The sequence below is a fragment of the Sphaerodactylus townsendi genome, linkage group LG03 (assembly GCF_021028975.2).
Source record: "Sphaerodactylus townsendi isolate TG3544 linkage group LG03, MPM_Stown_v2.3, whole genome shotgun sequence".
Taxonomy (NCBI): Eukaryota; Metazoa; Chordata; class Lepidosauria; order Squamata; family Sphaerodactylidae; genus Sphaerodactylus; species Sphaerodactylus townsendi.
Genome location: NC_059427.1, coordinates 158,076,508 through 158,100,284, shown reverse-complemented (window position 1 = coordinate 158,100,284; position 23,777 = coordinate 158,076,508). Strand labels below are relative to the sequence as shown.

The window sequence follows — 23,777 nt, the reverse complement described above, 5'->3', positions numbered from 1 at the left end:
TGGAGGAGACTTTCACATGGCAAACCAGTCTCACAAGAAATCTGGCAAATTGTTGAAATGGTGGCTCATCTCCTCTGTCAAAATCTTCAGTTTTTGTATTGAGTAAGAAGTGATGGGCCCAAAGTCCAAGCATGTGTTAGTTGAACTTTTGTGTGTGGAATCAAACAAACTGCTAGCTCACAAATAACAGACTTTACGTACTTTTCTCTCTCCCTCCTGGGGAATATTATTGCATCACTTTAAAAAAATGCTGCAGCTTCAAAAATGAGCAGTCTTCAAGGATGGTCCCATATGAAGCCCACTACAGTAGTCAAACTCCAAGCTTTACAAAGTAGATTGCCATTCCTTTGAATTGTATCTGGAGGCTGTTTGCCCTGCACTTAGCAATCAGTCTAGGAGCAACTCCTAGAGATGAGCATGCCTTGCAGGATCAACATGGCTGGACTTCTGGTGCAACTATGCTTGCATCTGCATAGCTTTGTGTAACAGTGCCAGCTTGCAAGATGGCACCATTATAGTTACAAGAATTCTTCGTGGTCTGTCACAACCTGGAATGAAAATCCTATCAGTCAAAAGCTATTTGTGGCTGTTACACATATTCTGGGGCTTAGAACAGGTGGCAAAGAAACCAAACCTACTGCTGAGTCTGCCTCTGAAATAGGGTTTGGCTGCTGTTTCACATGCTTCTCATGCCAGAACAAAAGCATTCAAAACTGAATTGGAATCTGGCCAGTAAAGGAAGGCAAAGATTCTGAAGTTCAGAATTGCTACCACAGTTGCCCTTTGAAGCCACTGAAAGAAACACAGGGTTTGAACATGCAGGAATTCACACAATCACCTTTTTCCCCTGGTGCGACTACTGCCACACAGTGAGTTTCTCTAAGGTCCTTCATTGCGTCAGAAATGACAGGAACATACCCTCCCAAAGTGTCGTGGTGATTTGGTTGTGGGGATGCGATCAGAATGGGACCATATGGATCTGTATTATCCTGGAGCTCCATCTTTTTATGGGTTGACCCAGGAAGGGGGCTGACCTTAACTTTTTAGGGGCTCTTTCACCATCCTTTCAGGGTTCATGCCCTGTTCTAATCGCACTGAAGAGCTCCGGTGAAAACTGATCCATATCTGTATAATTAAAGCAGGCAAAATGCACTCCCCCAATGCACATGTGTGCCCTGTGAACTTATGATCAGATGCTGAAACTAGTATGCACAGGATATTATGCCCAGGGCTTGGAGGTCATACTGACTCTTAATGGGTACTATTCTCTGTTCTCCATGCTCTGGGGCATGTTCCAACTGTTCTGTCCCTTCCCACCCCAGGATGCGCCCAGGCTACGTGCCAGACCTGCCGGTTCTGCTTGGCTCCGCTCCTCCCAACTACCAACGCATGGAGTGGAGCCCGACATGATTTCACAAATGCGGGTTCCAACACGCTGAAACTGCTTCCCAACGCTGAAGGGATGTCAGTCATCCAGGCCTCCAACTCTCTGCATGTCTCTATGCTTTGGGGCAATGTGTGCAAGTAATCCCTCCTTGCCGCTGGTAAAGAGATATGCTCGGACTTGTTTGCATGAAATGTGTGTGTGTGTGTGTGTGTGTGTGTGTGTTTGTTTCCCTGAGCATCCTTACCATATCAACCTGCATCCCTCTGTTGTAATCCATTCATGATATTCTGTAGCCTATATTGCAGGATCTCTTCCCTCCGCCCCTGGCTGCTTTCTGCTTTTTATTAAGTCTTCTATTGCTTAGTTCAACTCTGGCAAAAAAATTAGCAGTTTATTCCACCTCCCCATTCCAATTTTTAATGTGCCATTTGTCCACTAGGGGGCACCCTCTGAATTTGTGTCTGAAGCCTCTGAGATTTTATTCTGTTCAGCTGTACTCGTTGGAGTATCTGGCTGCTTATGAAGTTACTGTTAATTTTTTTTTTAAAAAAATGTCGATCTTAAAAGGCTGTTTCAAATGTAAAAGCTTAAATCAGCTTTGTTTTTCAAATCTCCTGCTCTGTATATGTGTTACATGTCATAAAGGCACTTCTGACTTATGGCAACCCTATGAATTAATGACCTCTGAAGCGTCCTATCATTAGCAGCCTTGCTGGGCCCTGCAAACTGAAGGCCGTGGTTTCTTTTATTGGCTCAATCCATCTCCTGTTGGGTCTTTCTCTTTTTCTAATGCCTTCAACAATTCCTAGCATTCGTCTCTTTTCCAGGGAGTCTTTGTCTTCTCAATTTCCTGCTAGCTTTGATGAAAATCCTATCTGGGCTGTGATGTATACTTTAGTGTCTTTTCTTCAGCAGCAGAAGACACACAAAACAAACAAACAAAAACCACTCACAAGAGGGCTTTCGATGAAGATGCCTTCTGAGCCTGTAGATATTATTTTTCTTCTTTTTCTCTTAAATTTCTAAACTGCCTTTCTGCAGTCAGACTCCAAGGCAAGGATGATGTGGGATTGCTACAGTTGTATGTTGGAGGGAGAGAGGAACAGCGTGGAATTATACTGCAAGTGGGTTCCAAAAATGGTTTAGAAGGGGATCTCTACTTCAATGCATTTGAGAACCACTGGATCATAGTGTCCGGTCCAGGCAGTTGTTTCTAGTACTAGCTGGCCAGCTGCTTCCTGAAAGCCCACAGAGGTCCCTTCCGCACATGCAGAATAACGCACTTTCAATCCACTTACAATGCACTTTGCAGCTAGATTTTACAGAATAATGCACTTTCAATCTACTTCCAATGCACTTTGCAGCTGGATTTTACTGCGCAGAGTTGCAAAATCCACTTGCAAACAATTGTGAAAATGGATTGAAAGTGCATTATTCTGCATGTGTGAAAGGGGCCAGAGAGGGCACAAAGTTCTTCCCATTCTTCATGCCATCGCAACTGGCATTCAGAGGTATACTGCCCCTGAAAATGGAAGGCACACTTGGAGCTATCGAAGGGCAAGTTTGCTATTTTCTGTGTGTTTGTATAATCTCTTTCTATGACTATTATAAGCTGGCAAACCCTACCTCAGAATCTCCAGTTAAAAGGATCAAGTGATATGGAAGACTTCTTCCTGCGACCCCGGAGAGCTGCTTCCAGTCAGAGGAGATCATATTGACATTGTTGGCCAGATTTAGTATAACGCAGCCCCATGTGCTCATGTGCGTTCATGGTGGTGTGTCTGTTGTGGATCACGTGTCTCTCTATATGTGTGCTTTTTGTTTCCTTTTGGGTGCTGAGAGGGCAGATGTGTGTGGTTACGGATGCAGTTTTCTTACTTGCAGAAGCATGCGTGTAAAACCTCTTCCCCGGAGTAGAGTTTTCGGGATCACACGGCAGATATGAGTCCCATCAATAAAAGTAAATGGAACCATTCATCTACATGGGAGGAAATAATGATGGTGGAGTTTGATCCCAGTTGAGTCATTCACAGGGGCTGTTGCAAAGAAGACAGGGCTGTTAAGCATCATTTGCTTCTTGGGCCAAGGAAGGGGATGGGGCATGGCTCAGTGGCAGAGCCTCTGGGTTCAATCCCTGGCATTTCCAGTTGAAAGGGTGAGGCAGTGAGTGATGTGGAGGACCTCTACCGGAGACCCTGGAGAGCTGCTGACCTTTATAGACTTGGTGTAAGGCTGCTTCATCAGCTCATGTGTTTCACATTGTGACCAGACCAAAATGGTTCCCTCCTGCCAAACATCAAGGAGGACAAGAATACACGGAGACTGCAAGGATGCCTTTCCTAAATGGTCCTCTTGGTCGGTTTCATCCTTGCCATCTCTATAAATGAGCACATCGAATTTTGTCCCCCTTGTGGCTGCTGCTGGAACCACTGAGCTTGATCCACTGAACTTCGGCAGGGAACGCAGGAAGGGATGAGTCAGGGCCACTTCAGGGTCAGGAAGAAATTTTCTTCCAGACCAGATTGGCCAGAGATCCGGGAGGGTTATTTTGCCTTCCTCTGGGCACAGAAAAGAGGTCACGGGGGAAGTGGGAGGGTTATAGCTATGAATTTTCTGAGTTGTGCAGTGGGCTGGACTAGATGATCCTTGAGATCCCTTTCACCTCTTTGTTTCTATTTATGTGCTCTGTCTGGAGGTTGGTTTCTGGAGCAGGCACGGTTTTTTCATACCTGTCAGATACATATCAATCAATCAGTTGTTATTACGGTCACAGACCAGCATAGACTGTCCAGAGTTGTCTAGCAGCCCTGTTCTCTTTTTGCAGTGTGTGTGTGTGTGTGTTAAGTGCCCTTCAGTCACTTCGGACTCTTCAGCCACTGCATGTTCATGATACAGGAAGCCAGCATGGTATAGTGCAGTGGTGGCGAACCTTTGGCACTCCAGATGTTATGGACTACAATTCCCATCAGGCCATGCTGGCAGGGGCTGATGGGAATTGTAGTCCATAACATCTGGAGTGCAAAAGGTTCACCACCACTGGTATAGTGGTTAAGAGCAGGTGGATGCTAACCTGGAGAACTAGGTTTGATTCCCCACTCCTCCACCTGAATGGCAGAGGCTTATCTGGTGAACCAGATGTGTTTCCGCACTCCTACATTCCTGCTGGGTGACCTTGAGCTAGTCACAGTCCTTTGGAACTCTCTCAGTCCCACCTACCTCACAAGATGTCTGATGTGGGGAGAGGAAGGGAAAGGAGCTTGTAAGCCACCTTGAGTCTCCTTACAGGTATAAATCCAAACTCTTCTTCTCCTTCTCCCTAGAACTCAGGTCTCTTTAAGTTGAGTGGCCAGAAGAAAGCAGGAGAGGAGATGTTAACCACACCTGACTGCAGTTTCAACTACCTGTAGCTGTGTACCAGTGGGAAGAAACAGCCTTATTTTGCAGCTAATTCTTGGGTCAGGACCATTAATCCAAATGTAAGGTGCCACTCCCAGTACTGTAGGGCTGTCAGCGGCAACTGCGTGTACAGGTGGGATCCTGCATTCATTGTTAGCCCTCCATCCCAGAGTATATGAAGTAATCAGAAAAAAATACTTAAAAATATGTGAAAAGTGCCTTTCCCTTCATTGCTGAACAGCCAAAGTCAGGCAGGCCCTGCATATCTGAGTCAGGAAAACAGCTCCCAGGACCGGAGCGCATGATACGATCAGTTCTGAAGCCCAGAAATGTAACTTCTAGGAAATTTAACGCTGCCTCCCACCCCCTGATTTCCAAACAAAGTGAGTCTGAGGCCCAAAGCCGTGCTGATTCCACAAGCCGCTAAGCCCTGCGTGTAGCAGGGCCCCGTTATGAGCATGAGCATTGAGGCCTACTTCGGCCTGCGCTGCCTGAAATGAATTGGAACTCCCTCCTGGCCAGCCGAGTGAGCTGGCAGGGCAGCTGGAAATAATTATTTCGTCTGGAAAGAGAGAGCAAGGCCCAGGCAGAAAGGAGCAGGGCTGTCGGTTCCTCTTCCCACTCAACCCCCTTCCGTCTCTCTCTCTCTCTCACACACACATCACTCCACAGACTCACGATTGGAATGGGACCGGTATCTCTGGTCCTCTGAAGCAGGGCTGAAGAGAGCCATGGCTAAACACCTCCATTCTTCCATGCTGTGAAAGCCACTTCAGCAAACTATTCATTGCAGGCAGGGAGGGGCAGACAGCAGACTCCCTGGGTCGTGTGCTGAATATCTGTTTCTTGAAAACTCCCCCCCCTCCACGCGCGCACACACACACACACACCAGCTGATCCAGCTTCAAATTTCCTCTTGGCAGCAAAACATTTTAAAACTCCATCCCCCTTAAGATAACAGGATCTTGATTCCTGGCTCGCAGTCTGCATCTTCTTAGAGCTGGGGTGGGTTGGTCAGGCTTTTGGAAGGAGCAATAGGAGTGAATTTCTCCACAGAGCCAAATCCCACATTACAGTGCAAGCCAGGTGCAAGTTGAGGAGGGCTGTTCAATTGGGGTTTCCAATCTCCAGGTAAGGTCTGGAGCTCTCCAGAAATTACAGTTGACCTCCAGATGACAGAAATCTGTTCCCCTGAAGAAAATAATTGTTTCTGGAGGGTGTATTCTGAGGCATTTTATCCTGATGAGTTCCCCCCTCCCCAAATCCTGTGCTTTCTAGGCTTCCAAATTTCCTAGAATTCACCGAACGAGACTTGACAACCCTATGCTAAATCCTTCTCCTGTTAACTACTCTCACCCTGCCAACTGGCACAGAATTCCAGATTTGTGTCTACGAGATGAAGAAGAGAAGTTTGGATGAATACCCCTCCTCATCTCCTATAAAGAGCCTCAAACTCCTTTCCCTTCTTCTTACAAACTCCTTTCCCTTTTCCTCACAACAGACGCCTTATGAGGTAGGAGGGGCTGAGAGAGTGCAGAGAGAAGAGCTAGCCCAGGGTCACCCGGCAGGAATGTAGGAGTGCGGAAACACATCTGGTTCGCCAGGTTAGAGTCCACTGCTCATGTAAAGGAGTAGGGAATCAAACCCGGTTCTCCAGATTAGCACCCACCTGTTCTTAACTATTACTCTATAAAGAATCATAGGCCATTTACGCACTTGTGGTTTCCTTCACATTGACTGCGTATTCCCTTTGGGTTTGATTCTCATTTGCGCACTATAATTGCTGCATGTAATCAGAGATGACCGCAGTAACAGTCGTGCATTACTGCAGGTCAAATTTGGTTCTTTGTGTTTGCGTGTGTGGGGGTGGGGGTGGGGCAGGGCAGGGCAGGGCAGGGAGGGCAGGGCAGTGGGGGGCGGGGGGGGGGATTACATGTTTCTATTCCTTCAGGTAATGGTCCCTTTTCCAGGAGTTGCTTTGGTTTCCATTTTGAGTTGGTAGTTCTCAATGGTAGAAATGGAGGCTGAGATATTTTTGAACTGCTGCTTCAAAATATAACTGCATGTAATGCTAGAGTGCCTGTGCAAAAGAAACAAAGGGGAAGAGTTGTTCTTCTGTGTCACGGATGACATCCCACCACCATCAGGAGCAATACATTTTCAGCAGTAGCGTATAGAATAAATGCAACTGAAAAGACATGGTGTGTTGAGGGGAAAGGTGGTGTGCGGAATAATATCACAGAAAATGTTTCCTAGACACAACGTTTGACCATTGAGAAAATCTGTGGTAAGTTGCATATGTGGAACAGTCCACTGACTCGACAATTTTAGGTCAGGCAAAGGGGGTGAGAGGAAGATTTAATCCCCTTCTCCCCTATGCAACACACTGCCAGTCCAAATTGTGTCCCCACATCCTTGAAATTAAGTGTCAAAAAATCTTGGTGGCAGGGACGTAGGTATAGATTTTTTATGGGGGGGTTCAGGGGTGGGGCCACACCCCCACCCGCCCCTAGGGCATGGCCCCGCCTCCCCAAGCCCCACCCCTGGCCTAGCGCTTATAAAAGCAGCTCTCCGAGGTCGGGGAAGGCAGACTCCCCTCCCCTGCCCCTCCCCTCTGGCAGAGGCATAGAGGGAAAATGGAGCCTGGTGCAAAATCTGAGTTTTGCCCCCCCCCACCCCCCAGGCAGCCACTGTGATGCTGGAATCCACCCCCAAACAGCATCATTTTCAGTGGTGTTTAAACTAGAGAGCCCAAATTCTCCTTTTAAATCCACCTTAAAGGGAGAATCTGGGGTCCCTAGTTAAACAACATTGAAAGTGATGCTGTTTGGGGGTGGATTAACTCCCACCCTGAAACAGCATCACTTTCAATGTGGCGTAGTGGTTAAGAGCAGGTGCATTCTAATCTGGAGGAACCGGGTTTGATTCCATGCTCTGCCACTTGATGCTGTGGGAGGCTTATCTGGGGGAATTCAAGATTAGCCTGTGCACTCCCACACACACCAGCTGGGTGACCTTGGGCTAGGTCACAGCTTTTCAGAGCTCTCCTTCAGTCTCCCACCCACCCCTCACAGGGGTGTTTTTGTTGGTGAGGGAGCAAGGGCAAGGAAGATTGTAAGTCTCCCTTTGGAGTCTCCTCTACAGGAGAGAAAGGGATGAGGGGATATAAATCCAAACTCTTCTTCTTCTTCTAAACTGATGGGACCTCAGATTCTCCCTTTAAATCCCATGTGCCTAAGGGGGTGGATTTTAAAAGGAGAATCTGGGGAAATTTGGGGGGTTCCTGCTGTCAGGGGTGCAATTGTTAAGCTAGAAGCATCCAAACTTTCAGGGTATCTTTAGGAGTCTCTCTCTCTAATGAGTACACATCTAGGAATTTTGGTGGAGAAGTTTGGTTCTAGGGGGGTGCTCATTATGGGACTCCCTCAAAGGTGTAGCCCCCATCTTCTATTAGCTCCCATTGGAAACAATGGAGGATGGGGGCACCCCCTTTGGAGTCCATAACTTTGGACCCCCCAAACCAAACCTCACCAAACCCGAATAGTATTATCAGGAGAGTCCCCCAAACAATCCCTGAAAGTTTGGTGCTGCTAGCCCAAACAATGCGCCCCCTGCAGGCCAAAAACCGATAAAGCACTAAAATGTTTTAAATATGCACAAACGGAGGGGCGGAGCTTCGGACATGAATGGGGGGGTTCAAGCCCAAGAAACCCCTCCTTACCTACGTCCATGCTTGGTGGGTTCAGAACACAGAACGTCCACAACCTGGCTAGCTTGACAGGATACAAAGCTGACCCATAAACAATGTAATGTGGAATTAGCCCTGGTTCATAGTACTTTCACAGTAAAAAGTGGTCTGAACGAAAGAGGGGAAATCTTTGTTTACTCAATTTTTATTCCACTCGTCCTCTAAGGAGCTCTGGGAAGCATATAGGGTCACCTTTTCCACATTTTATCCTAACAGCAATTTGGTAGGCTTGGCTGAGACTGGCCCAAGTTCACCCAGTGAGCTCTTTGCTCCTGGCTGAAAATGTGTATGTGTGTACATCCATGATCCAGTGCAGGAGAGAGGAAAGCAAGTCTAAGCAAGAAATGTTTCTGAAACGGGGGAAAGCGAGGAAGTTGGAAGATCTAGAGGGCCACCGTGGTGTAGTGGTTAAGAGAAGGTGGATTCTAATCTGGAGAACTGGGTTTGATTCCCCACTCCTCCATCTGAGTGGTGGAGGCTTTTCTGGTGAACCAGGCGTGTTTCTGCAATCCTACATGACCTTGGCCTAGTCACAGTTCTTTGGAACTCTCTCAGCCCCACCTACCTCACAAGGCGTCTGTTGTGGGGAGAGGAAGGGAAAGGAGCTTGTAAGCTACCTTGAGTCTCCTTACAGGAGAGAACGGTGGGGTATAAATCCAACTCTTCTTCTTCTTCTTCTTCTTCTTCTTCTTTTCTTCATCTTCTTCTTCTTCTTCTTCTTCTTCTTCTTCTTCTTCTTCTTCTTCTAGCTCAAGTTTGCAGCTTTCTACAAGGATCTGGAGAAGCACCTTATGATGTACAGAATTCATTCTTACAGAAGGACTGTAAATCAATAACAATAAACATATCGCTTCTGACTTTCCAGAAGTGATGGCAGAGTCACCACTTAAAAAGGCATGTCTGCAACATCTCAGAGGCAATAGAAGAACTGGCTGGGGTGGTGGGGAGGGAAGGAAGACTGTTATTTAACCAGCAGCACCAGATTGTCATCTAAGTGCCAGGAAAATGACATCCCTCCACTACAGAAGTGTGGCCTCAAGGGGGGAGGAATCCTTATCTCTGACGAGCAAAAACACTTCTCTCTACACAGCATCATTTCTCAAAACAGACATCAGTTCTCCAAAGCCTTAAGCTCTTTGCACTGACTCTTTCATGTAAAATTATGCTGGTTGCAGGTATAGAAGTCGGAGTGCCAGTTTTTCCTCTGAGCCATAAAGTTCTCTATGTGGGTTCGGACAAGTCATAATCCCAGCACCTGTACATCCGCTGGAGAAACGCTCCATCTTCTAGTAATGTTGCAGATGTTTATTTGCAAGTGATTCTGCCCGCCACTTAACTAGTGTGAATAGGAAAGGTGAGTGAGAGTGAGAAGGATGACTCTTTGGAGAGTGTGAAGGATGACGCTTTCCCCCTTCCCCCACCCCAATCAGCAACAGCAGTCATGAAAAGACTGTCTCAATACAGAATTGACGGTGATGGTGATAGCAGCAACCTGGTCCAGCCCTCTGTTCTTCACACTATTTGGTGAACACTTGGCTAGCAAATTATATCTGCATGTGGGCTGGGGGGAAACAAGCATTAGTTTACGGGTAGTCTTAGTGATTCCGGGCAGAGCGCAAGGATGGAGCTCCAGAATCACTGGGGGCTGGGTACCCCCCCCACACACCCTCCTACTGTGCAGTTGATTATCTCCAGCTGCTGCTTGAATGAAATGGTCGCTGCCCTAACTCCAAAGCCTCTGTAGTCGTGGCAGAGGCTCCAGGACAGTGGCCGGCAATCAGCTGTGGAGCGGAGGGTCCCACCTCTGTAGTCAGCTGAGTCTCAGACAGCGTGATCAGTTGTAGGGCAATGGGATCCCAGAGTCACAAGTGCTGCAGCTTTGGCAGGGCAGTGACTGGGGCGTCTGATTACAGGGTAATTATGGCCCCATCAACGCAGGGCCTGTGGCAGTTGCCCCAGCTACCCCATGGCTAAGACCATCACTGCATCTGCATAGTGTAGGGGTGGCCAACCTATAGTGCTCCAGATGTTCATGGACTACCATTCCCATCAGCTCCTGCCAGCGTGGCCAATTGGAGCACAATAGGCTGGAGCACATCTGGAGCACCATAGGCTGGCCACCCATAGTGTGAACTGATGCCAACTTGTATTTAGCTGAAATGGGGCCCCATTTCTGTGCTCTGGCTTCTCCTAATGCCCAACTGCAACTCTTAACAGCCCGCCTCCCTTGTGATCTTTTGCCATGTTCCACCTCTTCTGCAACTGGACCAAACTTTGACAAGCTGCTGGCAACAGATCTGCAAACTTTGAAAACTATCACGGAGCAGCAGCGTTTTCCCTCAGCCCAGTTCGCCCTTACCTGTTTAGGAGCATTATTGCCTTCTTGGCATGGTTTGCTGCGTCCTGGCAAACGTCCTTCGATTCCCTCCTTGCTCCGCTCTCCCTAGCCTCCAAAGGGGAACAGGAAACCTTGTAATTTCCACCCACTGTTGCTGGCCTCGGCTCTCCTGTCTGCGCTACAGTCCTGGGGGAGGCCATGATTTCTGACAGCTTCTGAAAGTGTCGTCTGCCCCTTATCTCCAGGCCTGTTTAAAACTCTTCCTCCTCCTCCTCCTCCGCACAAGACAACTACTGGTGTTAAGGAGATGAGAGAACGTACTGAGCACAGAGCACTCCCCCGCAGGATAGCGTTCTGATGTAGCCCAGCAGGAAACAAATTAAGACTTTCCCAAGCCAAAAAGTTCTGAAACTTTCCTGATTCTGCACCTCCTGTTTTTCTTCAAAAGGCTGCCCTTGTTCCCTTTTGCAACATGCTTAATTTTTGCACCCATTCAGTTTTCCCATTCATTTCAGATGCGCTGTGCATTGTACAGTTGTCAGAAGCGGTGGTGCTGCAGATCAAAACTAGGAGCCTTTCGGGATGGCTGTTTTATCATACAACACAGATTTATTTATTTCTGATCTCTCCGACATGATCTGGGTGCTGCTTCACTCAAGGGCGCCCTTCTGTTTTGGAACGGTGGCCTTTTTTCCAGACCACGTGCCAAATGGAAAGTGCTTACGTATGGCAGCGCTTCACATGGTCAGTTTGAGATTCCTTTTTTTTGCTCCGGAGACATGCATTTCTTCATGCAGAGATACAGCATGGGGCCAGAGGCTTTTCATATTCTAGTTCACAGGTGTCAAACTCTCAGCCCTCCAGATGTCATGGACTACAGTTCCCATCATCCCCTGCCAGCATGATGCTGGCAGGGGATGATGGGAACTGTAGTCCATGACATCTGGAGGTCCAATGGAACATGAAATCAGGGGAGCGCTTTTGGGGAGCCTTCACGTAGAGACTGTAGCATTCAGTCTTCATGTTGCTGTATGTCATTTCACGGAAAATGTAAGGCAGGCAAAAGCTGTGAGTAAAATGTTGTCAAGTTTCAGCTGACTTACGACGACCCCTTGGGGTTTTTCAAGGCAAGAGATGTTTGTTTGTTTGTTTGTTTGTTTGTTTATGGGATTTCTATACTGCCCAATCCCCAAAGGGATTGTTCAGAGGTGGTTTGCCATTGTTCGTCTCTATGTGGACTAACAGAGTTCTGAAATAACTGGGAGCTACAGGTCAGTAATTCCCGGACTGGGAGTTGTGGGGAGGACACAATCTTGCCCCATGATGGCCCACTGTGTTGAATGTATCCACCTCTCCAAGCCTGTCTGAGCAGGAAGGTCTCCTAGAACTTTGATTCCCCTTCTTTCTGCCAATATATGGGCAGTAATATTGTCCCCAAAGTGTGTAAAATCAATTAATCATCAAAGGCTTTCACAGCCGGAATTGCTGGATTGTTGTGGGGTTTCCAGGCTGTATGGCCATGTTCCAGTAGCATTTTCTCCTGATGTTTTGCCAGCATCTGTGGCTGGCATCCCTCTTGGAAAGATACTCACAGCCACAGATGCAGACATTGAGAACATCAGGAGAAAAATGCTACTGGAACATGGGCCATACAGGCCCTGGGGAGCCTCCTAGCAACAATCCTGTGTAAAATCACTTGGTAGCAAAAAACAGTGTTTATTTTTTTAAAGGGCCACTGATAAACTGCATTTGCACCTGTACTTGATTTGTGTCATATTTGGGCTATGAGACAGGACTTTTGGGAGACAACATTGAATTGGACCATCTTGCAGCTGTAAGGAAGATGCATACTTGCTGTTCCGGAAGGTGAACAAGAACCTCTGTCTTACTTTATCCGATTGTAAGCGTGAGGGGTGCTTTCAATATTCGTGCAGAAAGAAAGTGTGCGCCCACCTCAGGAGCAGCAGTGGCGTAGGAGGTTAAGAGCTCGTGTATCTAATCTAGAGGAACCGGGTTTGATTCCCAGCTCTGCCCAGCCCTGAGCTGTGGAGGCTTATCTGGGGGAATTCAGATTAGCCTGTGCACTCCCACACATGCCAGCTGGGTGACCTTGGGCTAGTCACAACTCTCAGGGAGCTTCCTCTCAGCCCCACCCACCTCACAGGGTGTTTGTTGTGGAGGGGAAGGACAAGGAGATTGTAAGCCCCTTTGAGTCTCCTGCAGGAGAGAAAGGGGGGATATAAAAATCCAAACTCCTCTTCTTCTCTTCTTCAGTCATCTGGGAGATGCCGCTCTAAACTGCTGAAGTGTTTGTTGCCCGCGTGGGCACTCCAGCCTGGCATGGGCAACGCTGGGTCGCTTAATATGGACCTCATCCCCCAGGGAGACTAGGCTGGGGTGAGAGGCCGCTGACCCCGCTGTTGTGCTGGAAGAGGCAAAAAGAGCCCCATCGTTCCCTGCTCTGCTCCTCCCGCAGTATTCTCACCCTCGGTTGGACTGTGAATGTTTCGTTTGTGCTTATGGCATCAATTTGGCTGGAATGCAGGGAGGTGCCTGAGGCTGTTCCCGTCTCTTCTGCTGGCTCCAGAGAAAGCCGGGCAACACCCTCCCTCTCGCTTCCCCTCCCAAACCCCACTCCCTCCTCTCCTTCGTTTTAACACCCTCATCCAGCCTTAGTGACAGCAGGGTTGGGGAGCTGGCAGAGCATCCCAGAAAAGCCTGCTTTGATAGGGAACCAACAGCACCCTGCTTGCTTTGTTTCCTGCCTGGCCTCCAGGCATTGGGTGCTGCTGACGCCTGCCAGGAAACCGCACCCTTGTCACTAAAGCCTGATAGTTTTACGCAACATGCGTGGAAGTTAGCTGTAGTGAATAACTGGTGAAAAAGATCGGGCTGTCTCAGGGGCGTACCTAGGCACACTGGCGCCCGGGGACAAAACCTGAGTTTAACCCCCCCCGCCAGCATTATGGGCAGCCACCCTCCCACCAGCCAAACAATGATTTTTTGTACCAGCTCACAAAACACCTCCCACTCCCATCAAAACATACATGGCTCTCTCCCCACCAACTCTTTTCCTAATTTCCTAATCACAACAACCCTATGAGGTAGGTTGTTAGCCTGGCTCTTTCAAGCCCAGGTGCAGTGGATATTAAGCATGTAAAATCTCTCACAAATCACCCCAGTAAAACATTCCTGAAACAAATGTCAGCATCATCTCTCACAAAGGAAACACCTCCAGTGGGAGATCCACCCCCCAAACAGAATCACTTTCAATGGTGTTTTAAACTAGGTCAAATTCTTCTTTTAAATCTACCTTAAAGGGGAGAATCTAGGGTCCCCAGTTAAAACAAAATTGATGCTGTTTGAGGGAATTGAATCTCCTGAAACAACATCCTTTTGGGGTTGAGATTCAGATGAAACAAATACTTAGTTGGCTGGAATCTAGGCAAAAAATTTGAACGATGGGACAAAATTGTCCAGTTATATCCTGCAAATATGAGACAAAATCAGAATCTAAGGTATTTGGGGTTTTGGGGGGGGTGCAGAGGGAGTTTTTTGACCTGCAGGGGCCCTAGCATTTTAAAGCTAAGGCACCATGATTTCAGGCATCATCCGGAGACTGTCCTGATGATACCACCAGAGTTTGGTGATGTTTGGTTCAGGGACAGCAAAGTTATGGGCCAAATGGAATGCCCCATCCCCAGTGTTTCAATGGGGCAACCTGAGATGCAGGGCTACCCCTTTGAGGGGCCGGTCTTTGGTCCCCCTGAACTATAAACTTGGGTGATAATCCTCAGAATGCTAACAGATGATACCCTGAAATTTTTGGGTGTCACTAGCTTTAAAAATACACCTTCGACACCCCAAAAGAATTACCCAAGATTCTTTGTTTTTTGCAGTGACTTTGCTCCATTTAGCTAATGGGGAATTTCTAAGGGGCAAGGCTGCACATTTTGAAGATAGGAGTTGCCAGGCTGGTGGCTCAAAGAGACCTTAGTGTATCCAAGCTTGAGTGAGCTTTTCTTCTAGATTGGGGTTGAGGAGGTTCTGGGAGAACTCAGCCCACAGGCTTTCTTATGCAGGAGCGAGGAAATAAAATAAGCCTTTTGGGGGCCCAGCAAAATTGAACCCCAGGCAGGGTTTAAACCAGTTGTATTACCAGGAGGCCCTCCTGGAGCCACCCCTGAAGTCTAGTGCCTCTATCTTCAAAATGTGCAGACTGCCTACACACTCAGAAATTCCCATTGACACAATGGAGCAAAGTCACTACAAAACAAAGAATCTTGGGCAAATTTATTTGGGGTGCCTGGAAGGGGTGTATTTTTAAAGCTAGTGACACCAAATGTTCGGGTATCATCTGTTAACTATTCTTATGATGCCACCCAAGTTTGGTGAAGTTATGTTCCAGGGGACCAAGTTATGGTCCCTCAAATGGAGGTAGCCCATCTCAAGGTTAGCTCATTGAAAACAATGGGGATGGGGCACCCAGGAGTCCATGGCACACTGGACCAAACATCCTGGAAATTTGGGTGAAATTATCATCAAGGCAATCTCGGATGGTACCCTGGGAATTTCAGTGCCACCTAGCCGCCATCGCCCCACAGGCTTGAGCGATGAAAAAACACTTAAAACATTAAAAAAACACACAGCGACCTGAAATGTTGAAAAGCCCCCCATGGCGGCCAAATTAGGGGGGCCTTCAGGGACAAAGGGTGCCTAATACAAACAGAGGAACATACTGGGCTGTCTCTCAGGGCGTACCTAGGCACACTGGCTCGGGACAAACCGAGTTTCATACTTCCAGCGACGGGCTGCCACCTCCCCCCACCATGACCAAACAATGATTTTTTTTGTACCAGCTCACAAACACCTCCCACTCCTATCAAAACATACATGGCTCTCTCCCCACCAACTCTTTTCCTAATTTCCTAATCACAACAACCCTATGAGGTAGGTTGTTAGCCTGAGAAACAACCCAAGCCAGTGCAAGTGGATATTGGCATGTAAATCTCTGCCAAATCACCCCAGTAAAACATTCACCAAACAAATGTCAGCATCATCTCTCACAAAACACCTCCAGTGGAATCCACCTCAAAAGAGAATCATTTTCAATGGTGCTTAAACTAGGTCAAATTCTTCTTTAAATCTACCTAAAGGGAGAATCTGGGGTCCCCAGTTAAAATAAAATTGAAAGTGATGCTGTTTAGTGGATTCTCCCCACCCCTGAAACAGCATCACTTTTGAGGGTCGGAGATTCAGATGAAACAAATAGCAGATTTATTGGAATTCAAGTACTAGTACATTCGGACAAAATTGTCCTGTTATGTCCCGCCCAAATATGAACAAAATGCAATGCAAGGTATTTGGGGTCTTTGGGGCATTTGGGGGTTTTCGGTTCGTAGGGAAGCGCATTTTGTGCTAAGTGGCACTGAGGATTTCAGGGCATCATCCAGAGACTGTCCTGATGATACCACCCGAGTTTGAGGATGTTTGCTCAGGGGCAGCAAAGCGCGGACGCTCAAAATGGAATGCCCCCATCCCCATTGTTTTCAATGGGAGCTAACCTGAGATGCATACCTTTGAGGGACGAGTAACTTTGTCCCCCTGAACATAACTTCACCAAACTTGGGTGACAATCATAAGAATACTTAACAGATGATACCCTGAAATTTTGGTGTCACTAGTTTAAAAATACACCCTTCCAGGCACCCCAAAAAATTTTGCCCAAGATCTTTTGTTTTGCAGTGACTTGCCCATTGTAGCTAATGAGGAATTTCTGAGGCAGGCTGCACATTTTGAAGATAGAGGTGCCAGACTTTCAAGGTGGTCTAAGAGGCCTTGAGTACAGCATCCAAGCTTGTGAGCTTTTCTCTGGAGTGGCTGAGAGAGTTCTGAGAGAACTCAGCCCACAGGCTTTATGCAGGAGCGGGAAACAAAATAAAGCCTTTGGGGCCTTATAAAATTGAACCCTTAGAAGCAAGGTTTCCAAACCTGGATGTTATTACTGTGGGAGGTTCTCCTGGAGCACCTCCTGAAAGTCTGTGCTCTATCTTTCAAAAAATGTGTAGACTGCTCTACATACACTTCAGAAATTCTATTGCTACAATGGAGCAGTCACTGTAAAACAAAGAATCTTAGCAAATTTATTAAGTTCGAAGGGTGTATTAAAGTTAGTGACACCAAATGTTCCGGTAACATCTGTTAACCATTCCCATGATGCCACCCAAGTTTGGTGAAGGTTCAGGGGACCAAAACATGGTCCCTCAAATGGGTAGCCCCCATCTCAGGTTAGCTCCCATTGAAAACAATGGGGGATGGGGGGGCACCCTTTGGGGTCCATAACTTTGCTACCCCTTGGACCAAACATCACCAAATTTGGGTGGTATCAGGGCAGTCTCCGATGGTACCCTGAAATTTTGGTGCCACTAGCCTTAAAAATGTGCCCCTGCAGGCCGGAACGGAAAACACTTAAAACATTAAAACACACAAATCCATCGTTGGCGCCCCCCCCATGTGACCAAATGGGGGCGCCTGGGGACAAAGGGTACCCCTGTCCCTAGGCAGGAACGCCATCATTGTCTGCATGTGCGTACCTAGGCACACTGGCGCCCGGGGACAAAACCTGAAGTTTGGCGTTCTCTCCGCCCAGCATTGTGGGCATGCCACCCTCCCCCACCATGACCAAACAATGATTTTTTGTACCAGCTCACAAAACACCCAATTCTACTTCAAAACATACATGGCTCTCCCACCAACTCTTTTCCTAATTTCCTAATCACAACAACCCTATGGAGGTAGGTTGTTAGCCTGAGAAACAACTCCAAGCCAGTGCAAGTGGATATTGGGCATGTAAATCTCTCACAAATCACCCCAGTAAAACATTCACCAAACAAATGTCAGCATCATCTCTCAAGCAACACCTCCAGTGGAATCCACCCTCAAACAGAATCACTTTCAATGGTGCTTTCTTAAACTAGGTCAAATTTCTTTTAAATCTACCTTGAAGGGTAATCTGGGGTCCCCAGTTAAAATTGAAAGTGATGCTGTTTGGGGTGATTCTCCCCACCCTGAAACAGCATCACTTTTGAGGGTTGGAGATTCAGATGAAAACAAATAGCAGATTTTATTGAATCTGGGCAAATTTAGCACACATTCGGACAAAAATTGTCCCAGTTATGTCCTGCCCAATATGAGACAAATGCTAATGCAAGGTATTTGGGGTTTTGGGGGGTATTTGGGGGTTTCGGTCTGCAGGAGCGCATTTTTGTGCTAGCGGCACCATGATTTGTAGGCATCATCCAGAGACTGTCCTGATGATACCACACGAGTTTGGTGATGTTTGGTTCAGGGGCAGCAAAGTTATGGACGCCCAAATGGAATGCCCCCCATCCCCATTGTTTTCAATGGGAGCTAACCTGAGATGCTGGCTACCCCTTTGAGGGATCTATAACTTTGGTCCCCCTGAACATAACTCTTCACCCAAACTGTGGGTGACAATCATAATACTTAACAGATGATACCCTGAAATTTTGGTGTCACTAGCTTTAAAAATACACTCTCCAGGCACCCCCCAAAAAAAATTTTGCCCAAGATTCTTTGTTTTTGCAGTGACTTTGCTCCATTGTAGCTAATGAGGAATTTCTGAGGCAGGCTGCACATTTTGAAGATAGAGGTGCCAGACTTTCAAGGTGGCTCCAAGAGGCTCTGAGTACAGCAAGCTTGGTGAGCTTCTTTCTTCCTGGAGTGGGGCTGAGAGAGTTCTGAGAGAACTCAGCCCACAGGCTTCTTTATGCAGGAGCTGGGAAACAAAATAAGTTCCTTTAAATGGGGGCCCACATAAATTGAACCCCCAGAAGCAAGGTTTCCAAACCTGGGATGCTATTACCAGGGAGGCCCTCCTGGAGCCACCCCTGAAAGTCTGTGCCTCTATCTTCAAAAAAATGTGCAGACTGCCTACACACTTGTGAAATTCCCATTGGCTACAATGGAGCAAAAGTCACTGCAAAACAAAGAATCTTGGGCAATTTATTAGTGCCTAGTGTATTTTGTTAGTGACACCAAATGTTCCTGGTATCATCTGTTAACTATTCTTATGATGCCACCCAAGTTTGGTGAAGTTATGTTCAGGGGACCAAGTTATGGTCCCTCAAAATGGCAGCCCCCCATCTCAGGTTAGCTCCCATTGAAAACAATGGGATGGGGTTCCCCTTTGGGGGTCCATAACTTTGCTACCCTGGACTAAACATCACCAAATTCTATGGTATCATCAGGCAGTCTCCGGATGGTACCCTGAAATTTTGTGCCACCTAGCTCCTTAAAATGTGCCGCCCCTGCACGGAACGTGAAAAAAAACACTTAAAACATTAAAAAAACACACAAATCCACTCCCTGAATGTTGGCGCCCCCCCATGTGACCAAATGGGGGGCGCCCGGGGACAAAGGGTACCCCCTGTCCCTAGGCAGGAACGCCACTGGGCTGTCTGCATGTGTTCAGAGTAATTTTTCTCCATCCTACTTGCATAGTGAGAGAGAGAGAGAGAGAGAGAGAGAGTCACCAGCAGAATATGGGGCGGGGGGGGGGGAGGTAAGGTTCCCAGATTCAAGCTGGGAAAGTCCTGGAAATTTACAGATGGAGCCTGTGAAGGACCAGGATCTCAGTGGGGTTCAGTGCCCCAGAGTCCCAAAGCATCCCTTTTCTCCAGGGAAACTGATCTCCGGAGTCTGGAGAGGAGCTGTAATTCCAGCAGATTCCCAAGTCCCACCTGGAGGTTGGCATCCCTTTTGCTACAGAATGGCCCCCTTCCGCACACGCAAAATAATGCGTTTTCAAACCACTTTCACAACTGTTTGCAAGTGGATTTTGCTATTCTGCACAGCTTCAAAGAGCACTGAAAGCAGTTTGAAAGTGCATTATTCTGCATGTGCGGAATGAGCCAATGGGGTTTTCAACAGCTGCTGCAAGAGACTGGGGGCTAGAGTGTGGGGAGCTAGCATCCCGATTCGGCCAGGCCAAGAAGTCCTCCTCAGGCAGACTGCTTTTCTGGTACTATTGAGAAGTAGCAACCCCCCCCCCCCGCCCCCCCTTCTCTTCTTGTCATCTGGGCAGGGCTTTCCAGTCAAGCAGGCAGCCTTATGCCCCACCGCATTTCTCACTTACAAATCAAACAATGCCTGTAAGTGAACTGGCTGCATAAACCTGGCTGGAGGCAGTGAGACTTTCCTGGGTGGGAAACAGGGTTTTTGTAAAAATCAATCCACCTCTTGGTGGATTGTGACTCCTAGTAAATTAATTCACGTGGTGATGATGGGATGCAGGATGGTGCTGTTTGGATTTTCTACCTCTTGCACCAAATCATTTTGGGATAGATAGGTGTAGGTAAGTAGGTAGGTCAAGATGGAGAGCTTTCATACTGTGTACTTTTACATCAAAACCACCCCTGCTGCTAGATAGGTCCCACCAGCTCACAGGAGCGAGAAAACAAATGTCAAGCAGGCAAGTCAGACTTAGGCTTCTAGGGAATGTCAGTCCAGTTACACAAATGGTCCTTTAATCCAGTGGCCACTACATTTCAAGACAATCTGTATAGCCTTTTGGATTTTAGTTCTGACCTGGCAGGAGTCAAAGCAAAAAGAACAACGTTGAAGAATTGTTATGCAGAGACGGTGCCTGTTGAATTCACCTTCTGTTTCTCAGGTAGGATAACAAAGGAGATAAATCTCCTTCTAAGCCTTTCTGTCCTGTCCAAACTTGAATTGTTTACACAGAGCTTGGAGGAGTAAGGAATTCACTTCTTTCCCCAGTCCCACACATACTATTATTTTTATTAGGTATGTCTTCTTTTCCTAAGGATACCTTTCTAGTCTAATCATTATAGGAGTCTAATTTGGATTAGGACTTTGACACATGGGGAAATGGGTGGGTAGGACGTGGTCCTAGTAATATTAAAGTAAGCATTTTTGCACAAAATAAAAGGGTCCTATTTTTGAATTACATGTACACAACTCAAAAAGCCATCTCATTGCTGAACCTGTTGGCTAATTTGTCCATTTACTCACACTGAAAAACTTTATGTAGTCTTTTCCTTGTTGCTGGAAGCAATAACCATGGTTGAATGTCAAGCTATCACCGCTGTCCAGTTTGCAATGAACAGTCATTTCCGGTGACGGGATTCAAATAATTTAACAACTGGTTGTTTACAAGCACCATTTTAACAACCGGTTCTGCTGAAGTGGTGCGAACAGTGGTGGGATTCAAATAATTTAACAACCGGTTCCGGAAGGACTCAGTGGTGGGATTACAGCCAGTTCTCTGAACTAGACAAAAAATTAGCTACTGGTTCTACCAAATAGGCTGAATCCCACCACTGGGTGCGAACCTGCTGAATCCCACCACTGGTCATTGCCCCTTTATCAGCCCAAGAAACAGGGTAGTCTGTTTGTACCTTTGAGCTACAAAAAATTTGAATGGTATAGAATTTGAACTCAGGCCTATTTGTGATTCGTTCCTATGACCAATCAGTTGCATGTCCAATAGGGTCTTTCTGTACTGGTAATAGGTCTGCACTGTACAAAATGGCTTGTAAACATATTAGAATAAATAATTAGGTAATGTGAGCTATGCTGCTGTGTGTAGCTTACTGTAAGTAGGATTCTATTATGTAATTTTTGCAACACTTAATGCGTCATGTTAACAGTTACACTGCGCTTCAGTTCACTCTTGTCGGTTACTGACTTCTGCAATCTAATGCATTGTTTACCAAATGTCCCATTTTGTTGATTGTACTGACTCACTATCTGCAATCTGCCTTGTGAGAAAGGCAAACTATAAATAATGTAAAGAAAGAAAGAAATGTTCAACGCAGAATTCGTGTAACTATTGTGGATACAGTGGATGCATACCTTTGCAGATGGTGATATTTTCTGCTGGTGAAATCAGGACTGTGTTTGATAGTGTGGTGTCATATCCTTGGTCACATGACATGTGTGTATATTTTGTCTATGTGAATGTGAGAGCAACTGCATGGTCCACTGTTTATCAGTCCACCCTATATCTCCTCCCCTCCGAGATCCTGTTGCTAGGAGTCCAATGCTTGGAACTGAATTACCAGGTACACGAGGGCCCAATTTGAGTCCAGACAGTGGTGGGATCCAAAAATTTTAATAACAGGTTCTGATGGTGGTGGGATTCAAACAGTGGCGGCGGCGCACACATGCACCTCCAGTCCTTATTGGGCAGGGAGGTTGCTTTAGTAACCCCTTCTCGGCACTAAGAAAAAAATAGTAACCACTTCTAGAGAAGTGGTGAGAACTGGTTGGATTCCACCTCTGAGTCCAGACTGTTGGTACATAGGGAGACGTGTCCTGGACTTGTAAACAGTGTATTATGTAGTTAGGCCCTGAGAGAGATAAAGGGAGGAAGAGATTTGTGAAAAGGTGTCTAAACGATCGGGACCTGAATGTTAAAGGGCACGTTTGTGCTAATGATGACATCTAAATGTGTCTTGGAGAATGAACCTGTTTGTGGCCATGTTTATGATTATGAAAAAGTTGGTCAAGGAAGCAAATTAAAGTGTATTTTCAAGTTGTAAGCCAGACCATAAAGATGTTATCAAGAATTCCTGTGGTGAGTCAGTCTTTCTTTCAAAGGCAGACTCTCACATACAACAAACATGCACTTCTTTTAGTGGAGGCAGGATGGCCAACTGTAGGTTGAGAAATTCCTGGATATTTGCACTTGAAGTTTGTGGAAGGGAAGGAGCTCAGCTGAGATGTGATGCCATTCTACGACTTTCACTTCTTCTACTCTCTGTGATATATCATAGAGTACTTCTTCAAAACTATCATCTCCTCCAGGGAAATTGATCTCTGTAGTGTAGAGATTATTTGTGACTACACAAGATCTCCAGTCCCCTTACCTGGAGTTTGGCAACCCTAATGGCACCCTTTACATACTTCGAATCAAGATGAATCTGGGGGTTGTGTTCCCTGCTCCTTGTGTTGCAGAAGAGAGTTCAGTGTTTCTAGGACCTCTGACGATTGAGACCTACTCTTTTTTTTAAACTAAAGGTGGAATCATGCTTCACGGTTACATCTGGAAAGGCTGTTGAAATGTATACCAGGAAGAACAATCTTAGCCCATCAGTACATGTTAAGTATCCCCAGTTGGGGAAAGAGTGGTTCCCCAGACTGCCTCATGTTGGGGAAATGGCCCTACTGAGGGGAAAGCTTGAGCCCCCTCTCTCTGGGTGCTGCCGTCTCAATTGGAATTAGGTCTGAGAATCAAGTTCTGAGTGTGGAACTCGTTTCTGGTGGCAGCAGTAAGAAAAAAGGCAGTGCCACCCATTGCATTACATTTTTTCCAGGTGAAGCCCAGGAATACTATCATACCTACCCCCAAGTGACATTCTGGGAAACCTACAAACCACAGTAGTTTTTATCGTAGAGATGTTGTGGGTTTCCTACAGTGTTGCGGAACAGGTATGAATCACTTCTGGGTTTCACCTGGAAATGCCATCATGGTGTCTGTCAGCGGTGCTGGTTTTTCCCCCTCCCATCAATGTTTGACATTCCCTATTTGTTGTCTTCACTGAGGGAAGTGCTAGGGGGAAGTGTAAGATGTAGTTTTTATTAAACTGTTAAAATAAAGCTGAGGGTAAGCCAAACTGCAATTCAGTGACCCCATGCAGGCAATGTAAGGCCTCGCTTCCTGCTTGTGCCCTCTTTAAATAACGAGGGGAGGTGGGAGGAAAGACAGTAGCAGCAGGAACAATCTATAGAGCAGCGATGGCAAACCTTTTAGAGACTGGGTGCCAGGGGCGGAGCGAGGGGAAACTGCACCTGGGGCACATGTGCGCCCTGTGCCACTGCCACGCCCCCACCCTGCCCTGGAATGCCCCCAGAATGTCCCG

The 23,777-nt window shown here is 46.9% G+C and overlaps 1 protein-coding gene across 1 annotated transcript in view; it reads left to right on the top strand.

Annotated features, from left to right (window-relative positions):
• RARG (retinoic acid receptor gamma) overlaps nt 1-23,777 on the top strand; it is a 206,913-nt gene that overhangs the window by 75,928 nt on the left and 107,208 nt on the right. The gene's annotated exons all lie outside the window — the stretch shown is intronic.